The sequence below is a fragment of the Columba livia genome, chromosome 21, assembly GCF_036013475.1.
Source record: "Columba livia isolate bColLiv1 breed racing homer chromosome 21, bColLiv1.pat.W.v2, whole genome shotgun sequence".
NCBI classification, from domain to species: Eukaryota; Metazoa; Chordata; class Aves; order Columbiformes; family Columbidae; genus Columba; species Columba livia.
Genome location: NC_088622.1, coordinates 652,313 through 676,369, shown reverse-complemented (window position 1 = coordinate 676,369; position 24,057 = coordinate 652,313).

The window sequence follows — 24,057 nt, the reverse complement described above, 5'->3', positions numbered from 1 at the left end:
AACCCTGCCTGGCTGAACCTTGCCTGCCTGAACCCTGCCCGGCTAAACCCTGCTTGCCTGCCTGAACCCTGCCTGCCTAAACCTGGCCTGCCTGAGCCCTGCCTGGCTAAACCCTGCCTGCCCAAACCCTGCCTGGCTAAACCCTGCCTGCCTGAACCCTGCCTGGCTAAACCCTACTCTGTGTCAGGGCAGCAGCTGCTGATTTACTGGGGGGCTGGCATTGGGTTAAGTGCAATAATCTGAAGCAGCATTTCTGTAACCTTACGACAAGGGTAATAAAACGGAATGAGATGCACGTTGTTCCCTGGAATTTATCGAACTGAGATCGTCTTTCTCTTTCAGGAAAGGTCATGATACACCTTATTTTATGGCGCACAGCAGATCAAGGGCAGCTGCCCTGGTGCGTGACTGAGTGTCTGCTTAGAAAACTTGTGGGTGCAAGGCGTTGCTTGTGGCGAGTTCACAGTGAGCCGGTGGAGAGCAAGGCCAGGCCCTTGCAGCAGCTCTCGCCTGGTTTTAGCTGGGCTGGCCTTGCACGTCCTGCGGTTCCCGTGTGCCCCGGGCGGATGGCGGGGGCTGCTCTGCCGTGCTGACCTGTGCGGATCGGCGTTCCCCAGCAAACCAGGAGAGGCAAACACTGCACGTCCTTCCTTTTCATCGAAAATATTGACATTTGAGCTCTTGTGTGTTGTTGCTGCTCTCACAGCGTTTGCAAACATCCCATCCAGCCGGCTGGGGACGCACCGCCACCGGGGGAACGGGGGCACCTCGGGGCAGCTGCTGCTCCCCATCGCACCCCCAGAGCCACCAAAGCCTCGTCGGGACCCGCGGCTGCCTGGGCCCCGGGTGCTGTGCAGGTTCAGAGCGTTTCTCGGTGTTTGAGGCTGCAAAGCAAAGCCTGCATTGTATAAAGTAATTAAATGAAGCCATCGGTCTTCCTTCTGAAGTGGCTGGTGCTGGCTGTTCCATTACAGTTTTCACTCTTTGGAATACGACCCGGACAATGCTTACACCATCGCAACGGTTCGCTTCAAGGGTATTAAAAGGAAATCAATTATTTTTAGAAATATAAATATTTTATGAAGCTGCTGCTTCTTCTAATGACGGAATAAAGGAAAATACAGCCATTTTGGTCTTTAGCGATAAAAAGCAGCGCAGCAATCCAATCTCAAAGCCTGCAGCACTTCACCTGAGTCACCTTCTCCAGGCGCCTTAGGAAGGAGCCTGAAACACGATATTCGCTGTTAAATTAAAGATGCTGGAGCCGGCCGCTCGGCCGTGCCCTGGCTCTGCGGGGACACGCTCCGGGACACCATCATGGTGACAGACGCACTTGAACTTGCCACCGTGGGTGGGCTGGGGCACCTCCCCCCACCCCGTGCGCCTGGAAAACGCCGGCATTTAGGTTTTTCTATGGTTATTGTTTATAGCAGATGAGTGAATTCCCAGCCGCTTTTGCTTTGCTCTTACATAATTCAGACCAATCCGCGCGCTGCCCGACGCAACATGCTCTTAACTTCGCTGAGCCCTAAGGCAGCCAATTTATATTCTGCTCTGCTGCTGGGAAAATGAATGGTGTGACGGTGACAAGAGGGAGAAAGAGCTTTAAAGAAAGAGAAGAAGCCAAAGAGAGAGAAAGATAGTTGAAAGAAGCAGAAAGACAGGGAGAGGGGAAGATACAGAACAGCAAAGTGGTTTATAATGGAAGGACTGTAATTTATTTTGACACTAATCATGTATTATTCATTCAGAACAAAAATAAACCTTATTAACCAGGAAAAACAGATCTCCCATCTCCAGCCCACGTTGTGACGAGCGAGTGGCGGCGGTGAGGATGCTGACAGCCGCCGGGCTGGCTCGGTGCCGCAGCCCGCGCCGCGTGCGAGCAGCCCTGGCGCGGGGCTCCCGCGGCGGCACCGGTGCCTCCTGCTCTCGGTCAGCGGGAGGAGAGACGCCTTGGGCTGGCAGGGCGGCCAGATAATGCACTCCTGTTGTTTCCATCCCCGGCCGCTGTCCCTCATCTCTGAGGCTCTCGGCACCCTCGCCAGCCTATAAATAGCCGGGTCGCTCTGTCCGTGCGGTGATGGGCGCAGCAGCACTTGGAAACCCGGAGGAAAACCAGACGTCCCTGTGATGGCAGAGGGCACGGTGACAGCCAGCCTGGACACCGAGCCGGCGGTGCTTCTGCCGGGATGGCACGACGGTCCCACCACGGGGCTGTTCTGGGTGTTTCGGAGCAGCATGGCGCTGCCTGGGGTCAAGGCGGCGGCTCTGCCGAGGGAGGGAGATCAGCCAGGCTGAACTCAGAGCGCAGCTGGGAAATTCATCCTCGCCAGCCGGGGAATCAGGAGCTGTGTGTGCATCCCGCATCTCCCGCGGTTCCTGCCCGCAGGCCGCCTCGCCCTGGGGAAGGAGCAGCTCAGGGGGTTACGAGGGCACAAAGCCAAATGACCTCTGCTGCTCCAGCTTTGGGAAACCCATCGGTGCCAATGGCTCTGCGTGCCTGCGCGGTGAGGAGAGGCACACGCTGTTATTGTGCACTGCTGAAGAAGCTTTTCTTGCCGGTGGCAAACAGCTGCGTCCTACCTGGGTGGTGGGCGATGCCAGCACGGTCACATCTTGCTTCCCCAGTTTGCTTGCTGTGAGGTTCTCGGTGGAAACGTCGCTGTTATTTTGACTGGCAAAGCTCAGAGGATGAGAACTAAATAACCATGTGGCTTCCACACTTTAGACACCAGGATGACAAACCCATGGTCCCCAGGGCTTTCCTGCTGGTGCTGCCCGTGAGCCCCCATGCCGGGACATCACCGCACGTTGCCGGCGTCCCGGCCGGTGCAAACACCGGGGTTTCTCAGGGCCTGTCCCTTCCCCAGCGCAGCGTGACCCGTCACTGACGCTGCTCTCCAGAACACATAAACTGTAGCTCATCAGCTCCCGGCGTCAAACCCGCCCTCCCCGGCTCCTGGCAAGATTTAGAGTGGATTTTGGAGCGTTATTACTGACTTATGAGGCTTTAAATAATATTGGACCCTGCGTATCTTTCAAATCTACTTTCTTTTAATATCCCTGATCAGGTTTTAAGTTCTAAGCCCGGGGATTTATGGGGCTGTCCTCTCCCTAATTCAGAGTCATGCGTGGCTTGCGATTTCAGTGTTTCTGTTCCTGGTTTTTGAAGCAAGTTTTGCTTCACGCTTTGGAGCTTCTGTTGTAACATGAAAAGCAAACACATTTTCAGCAAAGCTTCATTCCTGTCGCATAAGGAGTGCTGGCGAGGGAGCCGCGTGCCCCAGGGATGCTGTTCCCCGCGCCCCGGGATGCGCTGAGCACCGGGAGGTGCCGCGGGGCAGAGCCGGCCCGGGTTTGCAGCACCAGGTTCCCTCGGCAGACGCGGTGGGTTGGGACATGCCCGACCAGCTGCCACACAGCCTGGTGAGGCTTTCGAAGGATCAAACAGCAGCAACGTTTGCTGTGAACACGGTGAGAAGACGTCCCGTCCCGCTGCGGTGCTGGTACACGTGCTCTGCCCCCGCGGGGCCGTCCCAGCCCGGCTCCTCTCCCAGTGCTGGGTTCTGTATTCACCCCCTTGTCTCCAAACACTTGGGGTCACCAGCTGACAAGTTTATTTACCTGTTATAACACAGGACAAATTACGAAGGGGCTCCCTGAAACCCCTTATGCAGGAACAAGAGCAACCAGCGCACGTGGTGAGCAAGCAGCGCTGATGGGGTCAGAGCAGGTACGAGCAACAGGACAACACGCTTCGGGAAGCAACGAATTATAAATAGAGGTATTCAATCTCTGGAAAGCTCACACATTTAATTATCTAGCCAGACCTTCGGGGAAAAGAATTAGAACAATAATTATCAATTTGTTCTTTGTATCCAAGGGCAAATTTAGCGTTTGGAGGACAGAGCTGTTGCTGGGTTCTTTTTCCCCCTGCTCTTTGTGATCCTGATTAGCGAGATGTGCTGTAGTTTCTCGGATAGATGGTTCCCCCTCTCCGGCCAGTGGAGCCGCTGCCTTGGAGCTCTGAGCATGGAGCCGGTTTTGCCCCAGGGGAAGCTGAGGCAGGTTCTTGCTCACCGGCCTTATAAACCACCTTCTGCGCCTGTTTCCATTGCACAGCACATTCCCCGCGCCTCGTCTCATTATTGATTACATTTCCTGTTAATAGCCCCCTGTCATAAACCACATCGACAATAATGAGGCATTTTATGTTGATTGTTGATCTATGGGAATTTCCAGCAACAACATTCTTTATTTATTCAGCAGCCTAATGGTAATTCAATATTGTAGCTATGCAAATTAAGGGTCTATTTTTTTCCTCTTCTGGGCAAGGTGTAATGTTCCAAAGCGGAATTGCTCTGAGCAGAGAGCCCGGAGGGTTTGTGTCCCGGGGCTGCCAGCCCGGCGGTTCCCCGGGGAGGAAGGCGGCTCCTCCTCCTCCTCGGGACACACACGGAGCCGTTTCCCTCTCACCAGCTGTGGCCCTGCAGACCAAGGAGCTCAGCCTGCAGCCCTTAGTGCCGCGCAGTTATCTGCTCCTGGCAGGCCTTAATTTATAGATAATGGACATTTTTTTACAGCTATTATTTGGATACACCAGTTTCCACTTGACCTGTCTGAACAGCCTCTCGATGGATATTCAACCTCTTTCATAAACGGAGCTTATCCTTCAGCTCGAGGGGAGAATGAACATTAACAAGAAATATAAAATGCAATTTGGCCTCTTCACGAGCAGAATAATTGGCGGCCGGGGCTGGATGTACGGGCGGGAGTGGCACAAGGGCCGTGACAACGGTGTCACCCGCTGTCCCCTCCTGCCGGGCCGGTGGCCGGAGCAGGGTCTGCACCCACGGACACTTTGCTGTGCCTGCTGAGCCCCAGCAGCTCCACTTTGGGTCAACTTTGAAAGTGCGGAAGGGGTGAAGATGCCGAAGCTGGCATGGAAAGCCGCTTGGAACGAGCTACAATGCTCAATTTAATTCAGATTGATAACTGCATTAAAGTAGCGGGTTTTCCCTTCCATAATTGAGTTACACCTACAGCATTGAAGTCAGAATGATTTTAATCACCGCCAGCGTTAGGTGCTGTATGCTAAATTCCCGGTGTCAGTGCAACCGCTTGGAAACATCAATTAAAGACGGTGCTTTCGCTGCCTCCCCGTGCGGGTTCGGACGGCGGGACAGGGCTCGGGCTCACTGGTGGCTCCGACCTGCTCGCCATGCCCTCCCGGCCCCGGCCAGGGACGCTGTGACAGTTTGTGGCCTCAGTGACAGTGCCATGGCCTCGGTGACAGCACCATGGCCTCGGGGACAGTGCCGTGGCCTCGGGGACAGCGCTGTGGCCTCGGTTTCCCCACCACCACCTCATTTGGGGCCCAGATACACTACATGAACACGCACAAACACACAGCGTCCCCCAGCTAGTGACAAAAGGCCAGACGCTCTTTCATTTTGACATCAGATAACCTTGATAAATTCTCTTATTAAATTTAATATCTTTGATCAATCACAGTAAAACTTGAGGAGATGAATTATTAAAACGAAGAATTGCTTTGTAGGGTTTATGGCTATTGTGCTACCTAAATTAAAAATGTAGGTGCTGTTATTTAAAAGTAAAAACATTCCCACTGTCCCTAAAGCGCCGTATATCATTTCAGCTGCAGCCAGAGATCTCTGATAAGCAGAAACCACATCACTCTCTTTGCACACGCTAATTAAGCAGCCCCTGCGTTCCTAAGGCTGAATGATGGGCGCGAGGTGACACGCGGTTCCACTGTGTGGCACGGCGGAGCTGGGGGCGGCTCGCGCTGACCAGGGTGCTCCATACAGGATAAAACAGTGGCGCTGGAACAGCACAGACGCTGGCGGGGTCTGCATGCCGGAGGGAGGACAAGGAGGCTGCTCGTGGTCCAAGAGCCTGAGCTCCAGCACCCCCATTGCACATAGCATCCTGCCCGCAGGTGTCACCCTGCCCACAAGCGTCACCCTGCCCACAGGTGTCACCCTGCCCACAGGTGTAACCCTGTCCAGGTGTCACCGTGCCCACAGGTGTCACCCTGCCCACAGGTGTCACCGTGCCCACAGGTGTCACCCTGCCCACAGGTGTCACCCTGCTCGCACCCCAGTGCCGTTTGTCGCGGCCGGTCCCCGTTTGCTGAACTCTCCTCCTCCTCGGAGCGCGGTTGGACAAGGTGTCATTACAGTGATTGGAACTCAGCTCAGTTTCCTGGGTGGCTTGTCTTCGCTCCGTGCTGCTGTCACGCACATGCTTCCATTTCCCGCTTAAGTGCCCCGGTCTTTTCTTGGCTATTATTCTAATTTGATACCATTATATATTTTTTGAGCCTAATTGTACAAAATGTAATGAAAGCAGCGAAGACGTCAGCACCCGCAGTGCAAAAGTGGCCGCGAGCTGCCCTTGAAGAAACGCTGACCGAATGGAGGGAGCTCGTGAAGATGCAGCTTCACAGGCTTGCAAGCTGGCAGATTTACATCTTTTTCCCCCCTAAACTACAGGGAAAGACAACTAGAAAGGGCAAAATCAAATGTTTTCTAAAATAATGTGCTATTAGGTGCACATGGCGCTGCCCTGTCAGGATGAGCTGTGAGGGACCAGCGGGTTTGGGGTGAATCCTGTGTTAGAGGGATGAAGAGCAAAGCGATAGTTCTGCGCAAGGGAGAATGCACCAGCATTTCAGTGTGAGAGGGAAGAAGCCGAGGTGCGGGTGGGCAATCGGAATTACCTGCTGCCGCCTGCCCTGGAGCGTCTGCGGCCCCAGTGCCGGGTTATTTTGGGAGAGAAGCGGCTGAGCGCGTTGGTGGCGGCTCCGGCTGGGCCGCCTGCGGAGGGGCTGGACAGCGGCTCTCGGGAAGGGGAATCTGCTCCCAGCGTCGCTCCAGCGCAGGTGACACCGGCCATGTCACCAGAAATAACGATGGCCCGGCTGCCGGAGCCGGGAGTGCAGCGAGCCGCCGTATTTCAGGCTGCCAGTTAATCAAAGTGAGCTTCTGCACATCTCGCCCATCACAGATTTCCTCCGTAGCCTTAAAACCAGCTCCAAAGTGCCAGGCTGCGGGTGTTTTCCTCTCGCCGCTTCCCCTGCATTGGTTCTTCCCCTCGGGTGGGACATCCCAGGAGGTTTCCCATGCGCTCCCTGGGTACTTTGGGCAGATAACGGAACCCAAAAACCGGGGCTCACCTCCATCAGCGGGGGTGGAAACAGCAGCTGAGCAGCCGGCCCCCGGGAAATATTACTGTTCTATTGACTCCTCCGTTCCTTTGGCACCTCAAATTAATTTAGTATTTGTTTGGACCGTGGTGGGTTTTAACCTATGGTAGCAGCAAGCTTCTGCCAACCCCAAGCAGTTTAATAGCTAAAGCGTTTGATTAAAAAATTTAATAGCCCCAGAATGATGGAACAGCTTCTGTCCACAATATATTAAGCTTCTGGCATTCAGATTTATATGCAGTGTAAACTTCCTTTATATGAAAGCATTTGTTTCCTTCCTACACCCACAGCAGAGCAGACTCTCCTCCAGCTTCATTTGCAGCCCCCGGTTTAATTGCAGGTTTTCTGAAGCTGCCCATGCAGGAGGCAGGTTCCAGCCGCGGTTATTAAAGGAGCAGAAGGAACTGCTGGTTCTGGGCAGTGCGAGCAGTGGCTGCGCAGGATCTGAGCCCCAAACGCGGAGCAGAAGGGCTCTGCGGTGCAGGGGATCCAAGGAACCCCGAAGTGAGCGGCTTTGCAGTGGAAAAGCCACCGGGGAGCCTTGCACCAACATTGATTTCTCGTGTGGCCGGTTGAGCTGCCTCATCCAAGCTGGGCTGAGGGACAGGACCGGTCACCTCTCTGCCATCCCATGGGGTTTCACGGCCATACCCCTCTCTCGGAGCACCTCATAAAAACCTAAATAAACCCTTACCAATGGCACACCCCATAAATCCTCATTACCATTTGCCTTGACCAATCTGCCCAACATTTCTCCTCTCCCCGAGCGTTCCCAAAGTGGCCATAACTCTTCTCCAGGTCAGAGAGTTAATCATATTTTACAGCAGATGGATACGCTCAGTTTATATTGTATTTCTCAGCCTCACGATTTTAGGCAAACGTGGTCTCTTGGTCCCAGCTTTGGCCTGGCAAGAGCTGGGCTGTCCCGGGAGACGCCCAACCCGGGGGGCTCAGCAAGGGGTGCACCCGAGGGGGCGATTCGGGGCGCCGCTCAGGCTCCGCGCCGCAGGAAGGACGTTTTCAGCTGGGCGGGCGCCGCAGAGCTCTCCTCCTCTCCCCCTCTCCTCTTCCAGACAAACTGGCATTTAATTTCTCATCGCTCCTAATCCTCTTACTCCCGCGGACTTGGCGAAGCTGGATTTTGAGCTGTTTCTAGCGATATCATAATGTCAGGCGGAGACGTGGGCTCCAGGCTCTGCTGTGGCACTTAATAGAGGTTTTTGTCACCGCGGAGAAGCTCGGGAGGACGGACGAGCCCCCCCGGCAGCGCGGGCAGCGGGGCCCCCGGGGCCCCCGGGGCCGGCAACACCAGCCGTGTCCTGTTCTACAGTGAAAGGAAATTGCCGATTATCTTCTGTGACACTTTATTAGCGAAGAACAGTTTGTTCTTATACTCTTCTGACTGTCTGCCTTTTTTTTTTAGATGAGGAACTGTGTGAACTATGGTGTAAAACACCTAATGTGCCTTTTTGGGATAATAATTCATGGTATGTGTTCATAAATTCACGTTTTGCTAAAAAGGGGGATAAAAGAAGCAGGAGCTATCAGGTAATTTATACCACTTACTCTGTGCTATTGCTCCCCAGCTGCCCCGATGCTGCTGCTCAGGGATTTGGATCCTGCGCGCAGACGACAGCTGGTTTGCGGTTCTTCATTTGGGCTGCTCAGGCTGCATTAGGTTTTCAAAGCTGAAAAACAATTTGGAAAGCACGTAAGCCCAGTTCTGAGAGCCGGAGGTGAGTATCACATCCTGGGAGTGGAACTGCATTTAGAGCAGGTTTGATGCACTGGCCAGTCGAGGATTACCAACAGAACGGGGAAATCTGCATCCAAACGTTGTTTCTGTCATGACAAATAGGAGTTTCCTGCCCGCTCTCCAGCTGGAGGACAATCTCAGTTCATTTAGAGTTCCAGTTTGTCACTGTGCGAATGATTTGCAGCATTAATCACTCAGCGATAGCAAACGCATTTGTTTCTCCTGAGCGGGTTTTCCTGCCTGCTGAGGATCAGTCGCGGGCCTGTAACTGGGGACCCACAAAAAGGCTGTTTGTTCGTTGCTGGCTTGTCTCAATTAATGGCTATTTCACCCGGGTCTGCAGAGAACACGAGCAGAGAACGGCTGCTGTGCGGGTCCTGCACACACAGGCAGGCAAAGAGAGAAGCTGCCGATGGGCAGGATGATGCCCCGCGGTGCTGGAGGAGAGCAGAGCTCCCCAAACAGCCCCAGCTCTCACCGGGGTTTATGCACCGCGGTGGTTTCAGGTCTCGGTTCCTGGGTTGAGCAGACGGAGGCTCGGGGCTCAGCGGCCGCAGCCCCGCGCTCTGCCAGGCAAACAGCGGGACCGTGTCTGTTTGCTTTCTCTCCTGCTCACTAAATTGAATTATTATCCCCACAATGATATTCTTAAGGTTAAGAGCAAACATATATAAGAACATCGCAGAAAATGTGTCCACTTCAGAGTCGGCAGAATAGCACAATATTTAAAGCTGTCTTAACCGTTTCTCTGTCTTAACAGAAACGTTTTTCATTTCATTAGCACCAAGTGCACTCTTCAAGCTGTTCTTTTAAGATGAATTTCTGTGTGGAATCTGAGGAGCCTCCACTCAAGGCCACAAGATGAAGGCTGCACCCATCCAACGCAGCAGCAGCAGCGCTTGGTGCTCGCTGACGGGCCGGGGATGCTCCAGTGCCCGGTACCCGGGGCGGCACAAGGGGCAGCAGCAGAGCCACCGTAATACACCCGAATCAGGACTTATTGTGCCAGGCAGACATTTCTTCAATACCTCGAGTCAATGACCTCAGTGTTGGTTTTGAACCATTGTTCAATTTGCACTCATTGCAATCTGAAACTCAGCACCGTGATTAATCGTCAGCCCGGAACATCGCAGGGCTGCACAAACGGGGATATGGAGATTAATTAGCAAAGAGTATGTGAGCGCACGGTTCAGCATCACAAGTGATCAGAGCTGCTGCATCCCGAGTTCTGCCCACGCACCCCTGACCTGCACAGCAATGTTCCAGTTCTTCTGCACAAGCTCCGAGCTGCAGGAAGGACGGGATTCAGCTCCTGGGGTGCAAACGGGGTGCAAGGACCTTCACGTCCGTAACATCACAGGGGACTTTTCATCTCCCCCTCATCACCTGAGTCACCCACCAAAGCTGCGCGTGTCCCACACCCAGAAGCATCTGAGCTGCAGCTCCAGCTGTCCCTTGCTCTGGGTAACACGCTCGTGCAACACGAGATGTGTCGCTTTAGCGTTAATTGCAGCTTTCCTTGTGTGCGGGTTTCTGCATCTGCTGAGCTTTGTCAGAAAGAAAAACCACGAGAACTGAGGAATTGCTAAATGAATCAGCGTGGCTGTGTACCTGCCAGAGCTTCCGGGAGCTGTTTTCTCCAAGCAATTAACTCAGATGATGAATTGAGATATGACGATTTAAAAAATAAAAAAAGGAATATATTTGTCGTTTGGATTTGCACTTGAAAGTCTGGAAGTTGTTCCAGGTTTCTTCCACCTTCAAACAAATCCCCCTCGTGTTGTCTGAGCCTGAGGTGCTGGGAGCTGGGGACAAGGGTGTCGAGGGACATGAGCAGCGGGGCTCCAGGTAATGAACGTGAGCTCCCGCTCAGCTTTATTAACCAGATCCATCATGTGCTGGCGCAGCCGGGCGGGTGGTGGGAAATCAATCGGTGAGGGCTGGAGCAATGGGAACAACCTGGAGCTGGGTCCTGCCGCCTCCCTCAGCCCCGCTCGGGAGCCCCGAGCAAACAGCCTGGGGGTCTGCCCAGCAGAGCCCCATTGGTGGAAAATGTCGTTTTACAGGGGTTTGTGGACGCTTTTGGGGAGTGTGGAGCCTTTTCTCCACTCGTAGCCTGGCAGTGGGGATGCAGGTGAGGTTTGCTCTGCTGCAGCATCCCAGATGGACAGAGCTGCAGCATCCCAGATGAACACAGCTGCAGCATCCCGGACGGACACAGCTGCAGCATCCCGGATGGACACAGCTGCAGCATCCCAGACGGACACAGCTGTAGCATCCTGGTCAGACACAGCTGCAGCATCCTGGTCAGACACAGCTGCATCCCTGTGTCCATCCGGGATCCATTTCTGTGTCGCTGCCCCTCAGCTCTGGGACCAATAACCACACCAGAGCCTGAGTTTGTCCTCCCAGCCCACTACAAATCTCAACTCTCTTTATATAATATAAATGATAATGAAAGGTAATGCACAGGCACGATGAGAGCCTGGAGGTGGTGTCAGTCTTGACGACTTTATGAAAGTTTTAATATTCCTCTCACCTCTAGCAAATCTTACGGTCGTTATGATTGGGAAGATGAGGAAACGGGGCGGACGGGATGATCGGCCCCTGCCGGGAGCAGCACCAAGGGCTCAGGTCTCCGCACCCCAGTTTGGCCACCCCGGTGCCCCCAGTTTCTGCACTGGGGCAGCTGAGGGGGCACCTGAGCTCGGCTCAATCCAGCCGCGCTACCAGAGCCTCATCGATTGCTGTGGATGTTAATGATGCCGCTAAAAAACAGTGCAACTGGAATGTATTGATTTGCTGCAAACGTCCGCACCTCCAGCGGCTCGTGCAAGGACGTATTTTGAAATGGAAATGAAACTCTGAGCAAAACCTAATTTGCTTAAAATAACTGTAAAGGTTGAATTGTTTTGTGCTGGAAGAGCAAATAAACAAATGGAAGAAACAGAGTTTGAGTAACGAGTGCAAGCTTCATCTGACACTTTTTAATATAGAATTATAGATGGAACCATCACAGGAGTACACCCTATTTGTATTGTAAAACATGCCGCTTGTTTAAACAATTGCATCACAGCCCTGAGACCCAGCGGTCTGTGCAAGATTATTAATGAGCGCTTCGGCGTGACTTTCTTTTGCGGAATTTCTAATAACTGCTTAATAAATATGTAAATCCGCACCCATCCATTTCAGCGGCGGCTGCCGATAGAGCCGGGCGCTCTGCTCTTCCCTCGCTCCGCTCCGGATGCCGTTGGCAGGGAGAACGGATTGTGCGTGGGGCTCGGCGGGTCCCACATCTCCGGGTGTCACCGTGTCTGCCGTGGGTGACACCATTACCGTGCCACTGAATGCTTGTCCGCGGCCGCAGCTCCAGGCAGTGAGAGGCCGACAATAACAATAATTTGTCGGAGGGCTGTTGATAAACCTGCTTATTGCGAGCCATAAATTTGGCACAGGCACTTTCACCTTTATGTGTCACCCGGGGAGCAATATCCCCCCAGAGCAAAGCGGGGGGAGCCGGGAGGATATACTGTGATCATTCTGCTCCACCAGCCTGGCCAAGGAGCTCGTAAAATTAAGAAATGGTTTCTATTCAGCAAGATAAGGGCTCCATGGTTGCCAAAAATGAAGCACAAAACTGCTGCAGCCTGAGGAGACGATTGCAGCGTAGCGAGCTTTCTTTTCCGTGTCCAATTTACCAAATTCTTGTAAACTACAATTAAAGAAGCAACAGCAATTCCAGATGTCTCGTTAAGCTTTTCCTTAACCCTTAATTTTGTCCAAGGAGGATAATTTGACGTGAGCAGCACGCTGGTTGTGTGCGGGTCCCGCAGAAGGCTCGGCAGCAGCTCCCGCCCCACACTGGGGGCAGAAATGGGGAAACCAGCAGGTTCAGGTGGTTTTTGACCTTTGCTCATTCTCCAATGCTCAGGCTTTGCTGAACGGGCAGCAGGCACCAACGTGGCCGCGCTGGTGTTCCTGTGTCCAGAGGGAATTCAAAGTGTGATTTTGGGGCGGCTGCCGGTGCCCAGGGGGTCGGTGAGTGGCTCAGGGTCCCCCGGGCCCGTGGCCGGGCTGAGCCTTTCACTTTGCAGCGCTTCCAAGTGACTAATCAATTATCCTTTATTAGGTTTATTTCTCTCATTAGTCATTTCTTCAGTGCTTTCAATGTTTCATTAGTCTCCTCTCAAGTTACAGTGGGTTTTGAGAACTGTGTGGAAGAGGATAATTCATTTTATTAGGTCATTTATTTTCTGGGTACATTTTTAAAGGTCAATTAATCCATCTAAATGGAGGAGGAAGTATAGAATCGCATACCATGCCCCCTCCCACAGCGGCCAGGGACATCCCCGTGTTAGTTTACTTGCCCAGGTGGGGAGAGATACATCAATAGGGGTGAGTGCCGGGTATTGGTGTGACATTTGAACAGGGAATTACGCTCCCAGAACCTGCTTGCAGGGCCATGTTAACCGGCTCCTTCCCAGGGATGAAGAGCTGCTGGGTCTGAGGGAGAACAGCCAGCGCCTGCCGATTGTTCGGGATGAGCATCCCGGTCCCCTACCCAGAGCATCCTGGTCCCCTACCCAGAGCATCCCTGCTCCGGGATCCGTCTGGTTTGCCCAGTGCAGATGGATTTAGGCCAGGGATGCTCCCTGGGTGTGTTGGAAGGGTTTATATTCCATCTGAGACTCCACTGGCTCCTCCCATCAGTAACGCTGCCATCGATGAGACTCAATATTGTCATGCAGAGATTCAAACCCATCATTTTACAAATATTTCCACCAAAGCAAGCCATTTATTCCATTCAAGGGCCATGATCATGGTGGAAATTTGGAAGCAGCACGCTGCTGGTCTCGCTCATGCGAATCATCCCCTTGATTTCCAGAGGAGCGGAGCTGGCAGGGTCGTGTGTCGGGCAGGGTGTCACCAATGCCGGGGAGCGGGGGTCCCCAGCCCGTCCCCGCACTGTGCCAGGTGCCGTCACCCCCCGCAGCTCCCCAGCAATAACCAGGGCCCCGGTCCAGCCAGCAGCCGCGGAGCAGCGTTGGCAATGGGGCTCAGCCGAGGAGCCGTCCCACTCAGACACTCCATCATCGCTCCTTAGGGGAACCGGAGACCGGCCCGTTCAGCTGAGGGAGTGAAAGCCAGAAAATCCATTGCTGCCATTGCCCTTCCTGGTTGTATTTACATTTTTATTGATGCCTAGAGTGTCAAACGCCCATTATTTTAACTGGAAAATCCATTGAGCAGTCTAATAAAGCTTCCCTTAAAAAAAGGACGGAAAGCACGAACAGCTTGATGCCTCCACTGAAACATAAAAGGTGCATTTTATTCCAACTGGGAAATACTTGGAAACCTTTGAAAAATCAAACCCTCCACATGCAGGAGCCGGAGAGGAGCCCACGTCCCACCTGCAAAGGGAAGGCACTGGCTCCCACCCCTTCTGGGGGCCAAAAACCTTTGCCAAGGGCTCTTTAAAACACCAAACAGGCCACCAGACAGATATCTGAAGCTGGAACAGCTGAGGGGAGGTTTCTGTAACTGAGAAAAACCCCACAATATTTCTTTCTTCTTCCAGTGCAGGAATGATTTTAAAAACTCTGCGATGCAAGTCAGGTTTCAAACCACTTATTAAATAATACAGAGCAAGAGTTAAAAATTGATGCTAAACTTTATTTTCTTTGGTCCCCTGAGAGGCCACTCGGCTTGTTAGAGCCTGGGATCTGCACCGTTTATTAGGAGCCGCGAGGCCAGCAGCGTGTTAACCCCGTCAAAGCTTACGGGAAATCTCCTCCTTTCATCTCCTTTCCCTTCCCCGACTTTTCCAGTGCAATAAGATGCTTTTTCCAGCACAGCCCCCGGGGGCCGGCAGGGAACCCCTCGCTGGCCGCATCCCCATCTCCTGCCGCCCAGACGGATGCTGGGGACGCGTGGGACGAGCGGCCGGGTGCAAGATCAGCGCCCCTCGGGGTACCCGAACCCCCTGCAAACACCTGCTGGGCTCCCGGGGTCCCAGACAAACTGGAGACACGTCACGAGTCTCCTGCAGCACGATCAGGTTTTAAACAAGCTTAATAAATATTAATAAACCAGAAACAACACAGGCTCTGTTAGAAAAGTAGAAGGTAGCAGATGGTCTGTAGTTAACCATAAGATTATTTTCAGCTGAGGAGCCGGGCTGGTGTAAGACGGGGTGAGCAGCGCTCAGCTCCTCGCAGGGCTCTTGGCCTGGGAGATATGAAGCTTTGATGGACTCCAGCCCATCTGGATGCTGCCACCGCTGCTGTCACTGTCACCAGCGCCCAGGACACCCAGCGCCCTGCCAGCCGGTGACAACCAGCTCGGTGTTTGGGGTGTGCGGCTGCAGAACAGCAGCCCTGACCGTCGGCTGCAGTGACGGGGGGGCGGTCGCCTGTTGGAGCCCCAAGCAGGTAAAAACCGGACCTTCCCCTGCAAGCGGCAGCCGGGGCCGAGGGGTGGGCAGGAGGGTCGGTACGTGGGTGCTGTGGGTGCAAAAAGCAATTAACAGGGAGGGGAAAACCACCTGTGACAACAGAGGGGCCGGGAACCAGCGCGAAGCAGAACGATCTTCAAAGAAGCTGTCGGAGCAAATGAGAGAAGAAAAAGCCGTGAAGCTTTTTAATATTTTGTGCCAGGCTTGGAAGAAAAACCAGTAATGTGAAAAGAAGCATCGTCTGAAGTAGCAGGGGAGCCCGGGGCGCTGGGCGGGGGGCTCCCGGGGGCTGGTAAAGCCCTTGGTGACATCTGGGGCTGCCGAGAAGATGAAAAGGGAGGGAATGCATCGAGGCTTTTCCGAATTTGTTTTCTGTTTTCTTTTAGTGGGGTAAATAATGCAAGAAGAATGGTCTGAGCACCTCCAGTCATCACTGAGGGCCGTCAGGAGGCTGACGGGTTCACTGCGAGCGCGTAGGAGACAAGGAAACAGGAGGGAAGGATGGCGTTTATAAATTGTAGCTGTTAAATCTAAACAGGGGAAACAAAACAGGAGATAATTGAGCTAACCAGCCATGGCAGGAATAAAATTCAGATTTCACCAGTCAGCAAGAAAGTTTTCATAAATAGAAGAACCAACTGTTCAGGTGGAGAACTTAAAGATCTCTGCAGAAGTGAATGATAAAAGAATTGCTTGAATACATTCAGGGCCCATTGTTCGGAAAAGAAAGCAGTAAAGAAAAGCAAAATAGGGCTCCTCAAAGTAATGAGTGGAGCAGATGAGGGAGAACAAAGGGCCGGCAGCTCCCGTATCCAGTTAATTTGTTCCTATCTCATTGAGGAGAGTGAGCAGCGGGCAAGGCAGAACGTGGCTGTTTGATGCTACAGCAAGAGTGCCGTTATTAAAGCTGAGATAAATTACCAAACAGGCTGATAAAGCAGATCAGGCTCCAGAAATTCAGTTCGGAGTGCAAGCGCTTCCTAAGAGGGTTTAACATCTCCGGTGTCCTTGTGATGGATCTCATTTCACCTATTCCCAGTGCCCCTGGCACCGGGGATGCTCCTGTCTGTGCCGCTCAGAGCTGCGCCGGCAGGTTGTGCCCAAGGGTTGTGCTGGTACCGGTGATCCTTGCGAGTCCCTTCCAACTCAGGACAGTCTATGAGTCCCTGCACTCCAGAACGCTGCCCACAGCCTCGCCTACCCCGCTGTTTATTGTTCTGGCCTGCGTTTCTTTCCAATTATGATTCAGTTTATCCCAATTAAATGCCACTTATACTTCAAGGTAGTTATCCAGTCCAATACTCTTAATTAGTTTGTAAAGTGTTCAAAGTCAATTTTAATTATTTCCAGTGGGTTTCAGGGAAATCTCACTTGGATGTTTTGTGCTTTTGCTCCAAGCAGCGGCTCTTCCTTCACCTCCCCACGTGTCGTTCCCTTCCCTGCGGTTCTTCTCGCCCATCGGCAGAGCCTGGCGGAGCCGCGGGGACCCGCTGGGGCTCGGTTTGCGGCAGGGGGTGCCGAAAGGGGCTTCACCGAGGGGTCAGTGCCATGCCATGCCACGCTGTGCGGTGCCACGCCATGCCGTGCCATGCCATGCTGTGCCATGCCGTGCCGTGCCATGCCATGTTGTGCCATGCCATGTTGTGCCATGCCGTGCCGTGCCATGCTGTGCCATGCCGTGCCGTGCCATGCCATGCCGTGCCATGCCATGTTGTGCCATGCCGTGCCGTGCCATGCTGTGCCATGCCATGCTGTGCCATGCCATGCTGTGCCCCAGCCACCCATGCACATAACACGGGAACCTCTTCTCAACGTGCCAGCAAGTGCTGAAGAAGCAGTTACAAACAGCAATGACTCCTTAAAATGATGCAGAACAACCCCCCGAGTGGCCCGCTAAGCGTTACTCAGGCGCAGCCGTGCTCTGCAGCGTCTCTGCGGACGGACGGAGCCACCGGGCAGCGGCACGTTGGGATCCCCGTTGCTCCGGGTGCAGATGAGCAGCCGCCTGGCGCCGACGCCGCTTCACGTGCGGGTCAGTGCCGCTCACTCGCTCTTTGGGGCTGGGAAAGGAGCAGCACAAGCCCTCTTCAGGGTAACAAAACAACAACACCAAAATAAAGGTAAAGCAATTCTTGGCTCTGACTGGAGATGAATCCTCCTTTTGCTCATTATAAAATACCTATTATCTCCCTTTATCTCCTAGCCAACAGTGTTATTTCAGTTTAACAGTGTATGAGAAATGCAAGAAAATACAATAAAAGAGCCGTGGATGCACTATTTAATGTCAGAATGACAGATGCTTCAATTAGGCAGACAGGGCTATTTCTCCCCAAAATAGATAAAGATGAAATTTGTATAAGATCGCACTGTTTGTGTTTACGATACGGTACAGTTACAAGCTTTCAGCACAATAGAAATTAAAATAAAAGCTTCTATTTCAGTGGAGATCCAAACAGATCTGCCAATAATTTCACAGGTGGCCGAGCCGGCTGTGCAGGTGCTGCCGGCGCCGTGTCCAGCCGTCCTGTCCCGGCACCGCCGCGCTCTGCTGGGTGACACGGGGCTTCTCCCGCGTGTCCCGCACCGAGATCACCGGAAGCGGCTCCCTCTGGCGCTCGGGTGCGTTGATGTCCCCTTGGCCACCGCGGTGACCGGCCGGGCTGTGCCAAGGCTGTGCCAAGGCGCTGGTGACACCGGTGATCCAGGGCTCTGTGTGTGTGGTGAGCCCTTGAATCCCTGAAGGTCTCACCTGGCCGGCGCTGCTGCATTCCCGGCGTGTTTGTGCAGTATCTGGGTCAAGGAAGAGTCAACAGGAAAGTTATGTCTGTGTCTACCCTGAAACTATATATATATATATTTTGAATTATGGATTAATTAAAAAAGTCAACACGAGCTACACAGTAAACGCTTTGGCTTTGGCGGCGGATTGAAGAGGAGGGATTGAGGGGGGGATTGTGCGGGGAGATTCCCGGGGTGCCGGAATCAGAGGTGGAGCTGTGCCGGGGCTGCCGGGATGCAGGCGCCGTGCCATGCTGTACCATGCCATGCCATGCTGTGCCGTGCCATGCTGTACCATGATATGCCATGCTGTGCCGTGCCATGGAGCAGGGATGGAGCCAAACCAGGCACGGAGCAGCTTCAGCAACCGTCTTTTCACTCCCACTGTTGCATTTGCAACGCTGAGTTTATTTATGGCTTAGGCCCGGCTTTAATTGTTTCCATCTTGTATGTTTCAGCCATTTAGTGTGTGTCTGGTTTGTCACATAGTGCTGAGGATGTTTTGGTAACTAAGCACTATAAACATTATTTATTATTATATTTCAGCCAAAACAAGCATTACTCTAATTTATTTATTAATCACTTTTCAAATTCAAAGGAAACATCTGTGCAGATTTGCAATTAAGTGGGTTTATGGCTCGAGCGAGATTTCCCTAGAATTTCTATAAATAGATCCAGTGTTTACTCCTCATTGTCTCCATATTTCTGAACAATAATAATCATAATGATAATCCTCCCAGCCTGCTGTAACCAACCTTTGGGCACTCCTGGGTCCCCACCGCTCCTCACCACCACTGTTTCAGTACGGGATATGTGGAGTCTGACAGTGTCCTCGGGGACAAAAGTTATAAATGAGGTGCTATGACTCGGCAGCTTCAACCAGTTCTCAAACTGAACAGATTTGTTAATGATGAAGATGTTAATGCCATCAGTGTTTCAGAGAAGGGGAGGATGGAGCGCAGGAGAGATCTCAGGACACAGGTGGCTCGGTGACGTCTGGGAGATGGTGACACGCTGCCTGTGCTTTACCAGCAGCTCAGCACCTCGACCCGAAGGACGGAGCCCCCGGGCCAGGGGTTCTTGGTGCTGCCCGGCTCTGGTGCAGCCCAGCTCAGCTCAGCTCAGCTCAGCATCTCCTCTCATCTCCCATCCCCGGCTGCATCTCCAAAACTGTCACGCCTGGGAGCTAAACCGCTTCTAATGACGCTGCGAAACAAGCTCCACATTTCAACAATTTCTTCCACTTTGCTTTCAGGTCTATAAATCACCCTCTTTTAGCCGGAATTTCCGTATTCCAGCCCTGCTCTGCTCTGCCAGTCATCTCCTCCGAGCTGAGCTCTAACCTGGTTTGCTCCCCGCAGACACAGGTAATGTGTTTAACCTTTCTTATGAGGCATATTTATTGCTTTCAGGGGCTATCCTTTCCAAATCTCCTCCTAACAGACATTTGTCTTTTTGAGGTTTCCAGCGGTTCCAGTGCGAAGCTGGAGAATCAATACAGCTCACATCGTTTCAGCTTTCCCAGCCGCCAGATCCAGATTGGATTTAAGCCGGGCTCCGTCCCCCGTTCATGCTTTAAGCATCCCAAGATGATGCGCGCCCGCACAGCTTTATTGACTGTGGTGGGGAAACCGTGATTTATCCGCTCTGATCACCGGTTCAATTTGCCCAAAGGACCCACTCCTAGGGACGGTTGTAAGTAGGACTATAAACGTATTTCATACTCTTCTCCTGCAGTGGAAGAGGTAAAATATAGAGCAGACAGCTCTATTATATCAGCTTCTGGTTATTCTCTCTAATATTTATTTCAGGAGTCCTGTGCAAAAACCACTTTGTGCGGGGAGGAGATAAACCTGCTTTTGAACTAATTGCAAATCACTTTTATTGGCAGAGAAGCTGTGCGAGGGAGACTTTCCTAAAGCAACGCTGGGGCTCCGGCAGAGCTGGGGCAGACCCGCGCCTGAGCTGCTCCCCTGGCTTTTGCCTCCCCACACAGGAGCTCGGGCCCATTTCCACAGCATCTTTTAGAAAAGAACGAGGGGATGAGGACCCGTTGCATCAGGAACTGGGCCATTTGTGTCACTCACTGTAATTATTTGCTTGCAGATAATTTCTGCAGAAGTTCTGCTTCCTCCCAGGAGAGGGCAATAGGACTCGCACGCTGTCCTGCTGGGAAGGCTCCCGGCTGGAGGCTCCAGAGATGCCGGTGGGAACAGGGAGCAGAACGGGACCGTATCTTGTATCTGCTGCTCACGGGGCTCCGGCTGCAGGTCCCCGGCGAGAACCGGCCATCCCGCTTCCAACCGCGCTCAGGACACCTGGAAAATCCCGGACTGTGTGCGGTATCAAATCAGTGCAAATTAAAGCAGCTTATTCTCGGGAAATCATCTGCTTCCCAGGAATGAGGGTTGCTGGCGCCCACCCAGCTCGTGGTTAACAAGCAAGCGTTCAATATGTGGCAGCGAGATCGGATGCAAATTATTTGTGCAAAGCCGGAGGATTGCATCTCAGATGAGCTGCTAAAGTGGGAAGTTTTAATAAGTGAAATCCCCTAACATAATTAACCAGTGAGGAGACTGGTCCTGGAAGGTTTAAGGGCCAGGGGTGTTTGGTGCTGGGGGCAGATGCTGGGACCGCAGCCGGTCCCCACTACCCCTGCACACCTTGAAGGGCAGAAAGCCCCGAGCAAAGAGTCTGAACAGCCCTTCCAGAGCCGGTTTAATACAGAATGATTTGGAAGCTGATGACCAGGAGCCCTGTGAAGTGCTGTGGTGGGGGATGAGACCAGTTTGGCTGCAGGTCCCGGCAGGACTGGGGAAGCCGGAGCAGTTCATCGGTTCCCGACTGTCAGCTCCGCACAATTCCCCAGCCAGCGGAGTTCCTTAAAGACCCATATTACAGCAATCATGTTGTCTTCTCTCCTCTGCTCTGGTGACAGTTTCCCCCCGACACTGCCGTTATTGGAAGCTATAGTCATGTCACATCAGGAGTACGGATCGGCTCTCTGGAGAGTCCTTCTTTACTGGGAAGTGGCATCTCTGTCGTGTAGTCCAGAGAGAAATCAATGAGAAACGAGTCGGGGATCAGCAGACGAGGCTGATAACTCTTTCCAGTTACGCCGGCGTGGCTCATTTGGGCTGTTTAAGGGGAGGGGGGGCAGGGGCGCGAAGGAGACGGGGCCGGCGGGACGAACTGGGCACCGGGGCGTTTCCACTCTCGTGTTCCTGCTTCTTCCCATCCCACCCGCTCTCCGCCCGCATTTCCCAGGGACCCGCTTCCCCTGGACCCCAGAGTGTCCCCCGGGACCCCAGCGTGTCCCTCGGGACGTCGGGGGTGAATTCCAGCACACTCAGCAAGTCTTTCCTGCAGCACGAAGGGAAGTACAACAGAAATGGTCCGATTTTCCCCTTCATTGAAACAGTTGAATAGTAGCTTCCAATACATAAGAGAAAGTGGGGATAATGGGTCACGTTTTCATTAGAGCTTCTTAATTGGGCTCTTTTCCTGAAGGTGCAAAATCAATGCTTTCATCTGCACATACCCAATAAGCTATTTGGGTCTCATGTAATAATGCAGACCTGGCCGCGGCGCTGCAGACAGACGGGCAGGGGGTGCAGCCAGACCCCACTGGGGACACACCGGCATGGCCCCCGGCACAGGGGACATGGCACAGGGGACGTGGCACAGGGGACGTGGCACAGGGGACCTGGCACAGGGGACGTGGCACAGGGGACGTGGCACAGGGGACATGGCACGGGGGACCTGGCACAGGGGACGTGGCACAGGGGGCATGGCACAGGGGACCTGGCACAGGGGATGTGGCACAGCGGACATGGCACAGGGGACATGGCACAGGGGACATGGCACGGCATGCCGGCCGGCAGCCCAGCCGGGCAGTGGCCAAAGGCTTCAACACCGGGGAAAACGCAGACAGTTCTGAGCCCAGCACCCTCAGTCAATATCTGCCAATTCCGAAGAAATTGGCCACCTTGAAGTAACTGAAGTGACAAAATAGAGCCGATTAGAAAAATTAAACTCAGACCAGGCTGGAAAAAAGGCCGTTCGGCTCACTGAAAACATTATCTGCTCTAATTGGAACCTTTGTTTAATTTGGCTTTGAAATTGAATTTCTTTCCTTTCCTGGAGAACTGTTATTACCTTAATTCTCTGCTTTGAATAAGACCTTTTACATGGTCAAATACAGTTTGTTTTCGGTGGGGCAGACTCTCCGGTGTGGCCGCGATCGCCCTCCCGCGCCAGCCGCTTGGACGAGCCCCGCGTCCTTTCCTCATGCTGGTGCATCTTCACCCTTTCCATTCCACCTTTGCTCGGGAACTGTTTTATTCACGAAAAGGGTGAAATACCAGGTTTACCCTCATACTGCTCGCGAGGCAGACGTGCGGATTTTCCCCTCTGTGAACCAGCCCGTTTCACCAATTTTAGCCGGCTTGCTGTAGAGCAGCTTATTTGCAGAACAGCAATAGAGGGAAGACAACAGCGTAATGAAGGCATTGCATCCCAATTTCCAAGTGTGGCCAACAAGATCAATCAGGCACTTTGGAAAAATGAAGAACTTTATCTCCAATCAGCCAGCTTTTATCTGCTTAGGAATAAACAAGGCTGAGGAAGCTGGTGGTAGCAACAGCTGCATCATAAATAAGCCTGAAGCCAGACCCTTCTGCTGGAAGTAAATAATTGATCTCAGAAAAATTCTGCTTAGGCAAAGCCATTTCAATTACCTGGCAGATGACGACGAGTGCTGGGAGAGGTTAATGGCTCTAAAATATTTAGAGAGAAGATGTTTGCCTGGGCGCACTGTCATTTGTCTTTCATTTACCCAGCAGAGGGAGGTTATTTGACAAAGCAGGTGACAGGTGTGGCTGTACCTGCCCTCTCTGGTGCGGTTTGTCGGGGTGATCCCCTCAGCAGGAGGGCGGCGAGGGGCACCCGGTTTAGGGGTGGGATGCTGAGACGGCTCTTAGCGCTGGTCACACCAGCCTGCGCCGCGGCTCCTCGGGGCTGCTGGAGCACCACGGGCTGCGCGTTTCCTGAGGATTTATCGCTAAGGCAGCACGAGTCGGGCGCCTCGTGGAGCCGGGGGGGTGAGACGTAACATACAACTGCTGTAAGTGAGGAGCCGCTGTGCGGGGTGCCCAGGGACACCGAAAACCGGGACATTCGGCTGGTGCTGTGATGTTTCTCCCTCACAGAGGGAACCTCAGAGCACCACCAGCTGCAAACCTGCTTTTGGGGTGCAGGGGGGGCCCTCAGCTCACTTCCACTGAATTTTGAAACAATCCATGTGTGAAATAAGGGATCAGTGAAACAACAGCCCGTGGTGAGCACCATGTGCCTGGCTGGCCCTGGGGTGTGTTCCCAGGGACGGGGTCCCCGAGGGGCGCGCAGGAGGGACGCCCGCGCCCCCCGCAGCCTCTATCAAAGCCGCGGTGCTGATCGCCGCAGCGGGTGGCTCAGTGATCGGCTTTGCTTTTGCAAGGGCTTTGATCTTGATACCTCAGCTGTGGGAAATGCGTGGTTCCCTTTGTTTCAGTTAACTCTCCTTTCTTCACTTTCATCCTCATAAATAATTTATTCTTGTTTGTTCTGTTCACTTTCATATTTTTGTTTTCTTCCCCATTAAAATTCTGCTTCCACGGCTTGTGGAGAAACTTTGAAGCTCTCCCTCCTTGTCCCCAACCTTTCTGGGAAACAAATTCCTCCCATTAGGGTCACAGGGAGGGACACACCGAGCCCCCGCGCTCCAGGCTGCGCTTTGCAAGGCGCTGGCCCTGCAAAGCCTCCGTCCCCCGGCACCTTGGGGCCCAAGAGCATCCC